Source organism: Sinocyclocheilus rhinocerous, unplaced genomic scaffold, assembly GCF_001515625.1.
Source record: "Sinocyclocheilus rhinocerous isolate Xijiao unplaced genomic scaffold, SAMN03320098_v1.1 scaffold297, whole genome shotgun sequence".
NCBI classification, from domain to species: domain Eukaryota; kingdom Metazoa; phylum Chordata; class Actinopteri; order Cypriniformes; family Cyprinidae; genus Sinocyclocheilus; species Sinocyclocheilus rhinocerous.
In genome coordinates this window covers 1,087,443-1,093,570 of record NW_015649240.1, presented here as the reverse complement: position 1 = coordinate 1,093,570, position 6,128 = coordinate 1,087,443, and the positions used below count along the sequence as shown (strand labels likewise).

The following is a 6,128-nucleotide window of genomic DNA, read 5'->3' as shown; positions in this document are numbered from 1 at the left end:
ATCGAAATATCGGAAATGTGTTTAAAAATCATATCACCGTTATTGAAAAAAAATATATCGCGATACATATTGATACTGAATTATTGTCCAGCCCTAGAGACACATACGGGCTATGGTGCGATTTTCTCCTGATGGACAAAAAAAAAAAAAAAACAGCCCAGACTTACATTTAAGGAAGGACCACAGCCATACGCAATATGTACAGCACAGACCTTTAAGACATAAAAATTATACAAGTTGTAAATCTTCCTCTGGCATTCAATGAAAATTCCTCACAAATCTCAGCAGGTGACCTTTACATGTCAGTATAACTTTCTCCCTCTACAGGAACTTCTCTGTTCTGGACTCAATAATAAGGTCTATCATTAGACTCCTACTCCAGTTTAGCTGATCATGGATTAAGCAACCATGAACGAAATCCAAAAAAAAATAAAATAAAATTAAGGATGGCTGAATAATGGGAGTGTAGCGAATCAGCTCATGGGGAAATATGAATAATTAATCATAACTAGTTATAATTAATTATAAATATTTAGATCCGCTGTAGATATTTAGCTGACCTCTCAGGGTCAACTGTCTGTCAATTCTAAGAACGTTAATTTCCTGGTTAAAGGAAATAACTTTCTTACTGTACAACTCTACACAGAGCCTGCAGCATAAATCTGCATGATTAGGGACTCCAGTTATGAGCAAACTTTGTTAATCTAATGAATAACTGATTTGTTAAATCAAATGACAAATGGTGTGTCTGATTGGTCCAGACGCTACAGGAGTCGAGTCATTCAGGTTGTTTACAGGAAGCACAGTTTTGCTAAAAGCACCGGCTGAATACAAAACGAGAGAAAGTGTTTTGAATTATTTAAAGCTTGAATCATCATGGTCCAGAAAACCACAAACTACCACACATATGCTTCCACATGATCTCTTTTCTTTTTTGAATTTGGTCCATTTATCAGATTCTGACAGCACAGATGAGTCAAACTTGGTGACAAACAACTGCATTCAACCGATTCTTTATGGCGTGTGACATTGGTGCTGATGGGATTTCATCATCATCAGTGTGTATAAACACCCAGCAGGGAGTCTGATAACATCATTTGCGCTGCAGATGTATTCAAAAGCGTCCATTACCACCAAAACATACTTGAAAGACTGTATGATTTCACATATCCAACACATCTAACTCAGATATGGGTTAAACAAGAAATTGCATACCACTCTTACTGTTTTTGCAGTATATAGTATGTACAGGATGTAAATATTATGCAAATTTTATGAATGCATGGAATAATCACTCATTTATTTGATTAATAGGCCAAAATGTAACATTTTTGCTTAAAATAAATAAATAATCTGAATTAAACATGCAATGTCACATGACAACAATATAGCAAAATATTGTCTGAAATGAATAAAGTTGCATAATGCAGTCGGTTTCATATACTATTTTTCAAAAATAAAAGGCAGTATGCACTGTGCAGTATACTAGCATCAGTGTTATTTTAGTATCATTGAGATACTTGTATAATGTTTTTTAATAATGTGGGTTTTTTATGTCTTTGAATGTTTTTATATGTTATATTTACCATTTTCATTTTCATTTTAGTGAAAAATGTTGGTATTTCTGTTCTGTGTTTTAATCATGCAGTGAAAGAGCGCACTGTAAATGCGCACGCGCACTAGATTTCACGTAATGCCTGCACTCTGTAGGTGTTTTGAATGTTTTTTTTTTTGCGTCGTGAGAATATTGAGCAAAATAGCTCACTTGTCATGGTGTTATTTAACTATATCATGTTATGAATAAACTAAACATTTTGAACTTTTACCTCAGTGTGTTTCTTCTGAGTTTATGTGTGCGGTCACGCTCATTTGTTCTGAAGTCTCGAGACAAACAGAGTGAGCCTCAGCGCGAGCTTGTATTCTGTATTCTGCTAATTTACTGCAATTCTCTCTGATGACGCAGTAATTTACCGCGGGGAAGAAAAAAAGTCTTTGTAAAGTCATTAGGTCTGTCAGACTGAAGATATTTTAGCGGTAATGAGACAAAAATAATTAAGACCCATCGAATCCGAATTTAAGACTTTTTAAGGCCTTATATTAGGAAAACGTTATTTAAGACATTTTAAGACTTTTTAAGGATCCGCGGACACCCTGCCAGTCACTGTCACAGTACCTTCTCTGTCCATGACCCGCTCAATAGCAAAAAAATACATATAGGAATTAGTCATTAAAGTCTTCCATTCTCTATCTCTGGTCCATCAGGCTGGTCTACAGGAAGTGTGCATCATGAAAAACATCATCATCAGTGACACCTGATCCTGGGTCAGTAATGCAGTTACGCAGCTAATGGTCCAGGTGCATTTGTCATGCAGAGAAACCTGATCAGAGGACGATATTAGTTATGGAACATCAACTTTGTGTGAAGTCAAACACTCAGATCACCTTAGAAACTGCTTAGCAACACGCTAGCAACCACCTAGAACAACTTAAAAAATGCATAGCAACACTTAAAAACTGTCAGAACTTGAAGGTGGGTTCTTTTGATCTGGACTAGTATACAATTACCCAGCAACCACCCAGAACACCCTAGAAACCTTAGAAAACATCTAGCAACGCCCTTGCAACAACATAGAACACTCTGGCAACTGCAGAATAATACACTTGAAACCTCTCAGAACTTGAGGGTGAGCTCTTTTCATTTGGACTAATATGCAGTCATCTAGCAACCACCCAGAACACCCTAGAATCCTTACAAGCTACCTAGTAACACCCTAGCAACCACCTAGAATACCCTAGCAACTGCACAGCAACACACTTAAAACCTCTCAGAACTTGAAGATGGGTTTTTTTTTTACTTGGACTAGAGTGTAATCACCTAGCAACCACCTAGAACAGCCTAGAAACCTTAGAAATCGGTTAGTCTTGACTGGCATTGCTCTGATTCGGCTTGCGCGCTCCGCGCCTCTGCTAACAAGTTTTAATCAGAGTAATCACTGCGAGAGACTCAAGAATGGAGGAGCTGTTCAGGACTTCAAGTGCAGGTCAGTTTCATCTGTAAATAGGCTAACTTGGACTAGAGTGTAATCACCTAGCAACCACCTAGAACAGCCTAGAAACCTTAGAAATCGGTTAGTCTTGACTGGCATTGCTCTGATTCGGCTTGCGCGCTCCGCGCCTCTGCTAACAAGTTTTAATCAGAGTAATCACTGCGAGAGACTCAAGAATGGAGGAGCTGTTCAGGACTTCAAGTGAATCAGTTTCATCTGTAAATAGGCTACTGTAGTTTTGTCTTTGTCTGCTTAGTTAAGCAGGGCCTGAATTTCGGCACGGGTATTGTGCATAATATATATATATAATAATAATAATAATAATAATAATAAATAAATAAATATATATATTTAGGACCTGATTAAATATAACTCTATTATACGGAGATTTGTAAAATAAAATTCCACAATTTTTTCAAAACTTTTTCAGGCCTGTAAATTGCTGTTTTAAAATTTCATGACTTTTCCAGGTTATTCATGACCGCACAAAAGCAACTGATGCAAGCTGTTAATCACTTAAACTGGTCCACGAATGTGATTGCGTGAATGCTCCGTTACCTTTCCCTCCTGTAATCACATGCCGGATCCGTTAGCCCGCTTTGTTCCGGGAGTTCTGGACTTGCACAAACTGCGTTGCAATGCATGTAATTTTCCAAATGTCATGAGCTGTAACAACAATACCGTGATACCGTGAAACCGTGATATTTTTGCTTAAGGTTATCATACCGTCAAAATCTCATACCGGCCCATGCCTATTCCGGGACCTCGCAATTTACAAATTAAGCACTGATTATAACCTTTCTGACCCACGACTGTCCAAATAATGGCGGCTGGCAACCTGGAGTGGTCAAAAGAGCTGTTCCTATTTTTATTTTCAATATATATAGTGGCCACAGTATCTGGGCATTCAAGTCACACTTACAAATATTTGATTGTGAATGTCACTGCATTAGATATACAATAATAATATTTATTATTATTATTATTGTTGTTGCTTTTATTATTATTATTATTATTATTATTCTAATATTGAAAGCATATTGATTTTTAAGGTGTAATTTATTTAAAAGATAGATAGCACAAGAACACTTCAATGAACAGTTCACCCAAAAATGAAAATTTGCTAGAAACACACGTTTGTTTTTCTATTATGGTGGGAACTTTCCTTTGACTTCTATTGTTCACGTACTGAGTTTCTTACAAACACGCAGCTTTTCACTTCACAAGATGTAAATTGATGGACTGGAGTCGTGTGGATTACTGTGATGTTTTTATCAGCTGTTTGGACTCTCATTCTGACGGCACCCATTCACCGCAGAGGATCCACTGGTGAGAAGTGATGTAATGCTACATTTCTCCAAATCTGTTCCCATGATGAAACAAACTCATCTGCATCTTAGGTGGCCCGAGGGTGAGTAAATTTGTAGCAAATTTTCATTTTTGGGTGAATATTCTGAACTGATTTTACACTGTATTGTATATCCACTTAAAAATGACCAAAGCACCAGCTGATTAAATGTCATTGAGCAAAAATGATGACAAAAAGTTATGAAAGAGAAAATATTTTTCAGCATTTGAATACAGATATAGAGACTTGATTTTATAACTTAATATCTAATGCAATGACATTCAGACATTCTGAGTCCATAATCTGCCTACTTTTGAGACTGCTGCTGTAGGAGACCCCAGCTGCTTTCTGAAACTGTTCTGTGATCTGCTCCTGGACTCTAAAGCTCTGTGATTTACCAAAGAAATCCAGCCAGTCTGAGCACTGGAACACAAAGGTGGTCTTGTGACTGACAGAGATCAAAGGTGAAAATACCTCTGACGCTGTTGTGTGCTGAGCTGATGGATTTCACGTTCAATATTCACCTCTAAAAAATAACAGAGCATTTAAAGGGATAGTTCACCCAAAAATAAAAACAGCCATCATTTACTCATTCTGATGTCAAATCTTTTTTTCCATGAAACACAAAAGGAGATATTTTGTATGGAAAGGAGCAGCATAAACAATGAAAGCACATGGTGCTCAAAAACCTTGTGCACTTTATTCCAAATCTTCTGCTGTTATATAACAGCTTTGTGAGAGGAACAGACTGAAATCGTGTTATAAACTACAAATCTTTCCCTCCACAGCAGCTCCCAAATCTCATTCAAACCTTATTTTTTAAACTTGCTATGTCACGTTCAGTTAAAATATATTTACATTTAAAGCTGCAGTCCGTAACTTTTTTTGGTTAAAAATGATCCTAAATCAATATTTGAGCAAGTACATAACCAGCCAGTGTTCAAAACTATCGCCTTACTTTAGCCCGATTCACAACGGTTAGCTTATAATCATGTTTTCTAATTTGAGTGGTATGGGTAGGTTTTTGCAGGAAATTCGAGCATGGCACTGCGTCATTACGAAGTGACATAAAGAAGTTGTCCCGGCTACTAGGCGATCGCATGTGAGGATCCTGCAGGTGGCAGATTGTTAGCCTTTTCTCACAGCAGCCAGAATAATTAAATGTATAATTTTGATGGCGGATTGTAATCCATAAAGGATTATGTGTTTATGAAACACATGTGAATGAAATTAAATTATATTCCAGTTATAAATGTGCTTCTGATTACAGATAGCCTGGGATTACAAAGATTTGTATTTTAAAGAAAACCAGTTAGAAGGGAGCATAATTAGCTTTTTGGGTTAAAAGAATTTCTTAATATGAAATTCGAAGAGCATGACAATTAGATATTAGACTGGACAGAAATTGAAATCTACACACTAATACACACTACTCATAGTCACCAATGCTGATGTTGTTAACATTAATCATTTGAGAATAAAGTATAACAATAATAATAAGTTGAACGGTTTGATGTGATATGAGCTAACCGATCTTTAGATTTAATCACCATTGGTAGCGAGATTTATGGTAATGCTTTTTTCCTCAGTTGGTCAGAACAAACGTGGCAGACTTATTACTTACTTGTTCAGATGGCAAAATCCGGTGAAAATTCTTATTTGGGTGATATTGTCATCTCAACAAGTAACAAGTCTGCCACATTTGTTCTGACCAACTGAGGAAAAAAGCATTA

The 6,128-nt window shown here is 36.6% G+C and overlaps 1 protein-coding gene and 1 long non-coding RNA gene across 2 annotated transcripts in view; both read right to left on the bottom strand.

The window, feature by feature from the left end:
• snx25 (sorting nexin 25) overlaps positions 1-6,128 on the bottom strand; it is a 62,027-nt gene that overhangs the window by 50,446 nt on the left and 5,453 nt on the right. The gene's annotated exons all lie outside the window — the stretch shown is intronic.
• Positions 2,431-3,100, bottom strand: LOC107710484 (uncharacterized). Its single transcript, XR_001636604.1, has 3 exons — positions 3,089-3,100; positions 2,792-2,814; positions 2,431-2,485 (listed from the first exon to the last, which is right to left on the bottom strand). It is a non-coding gene; the product is annotated as an uncharacterized LOC107710484 (long non-coding RNA).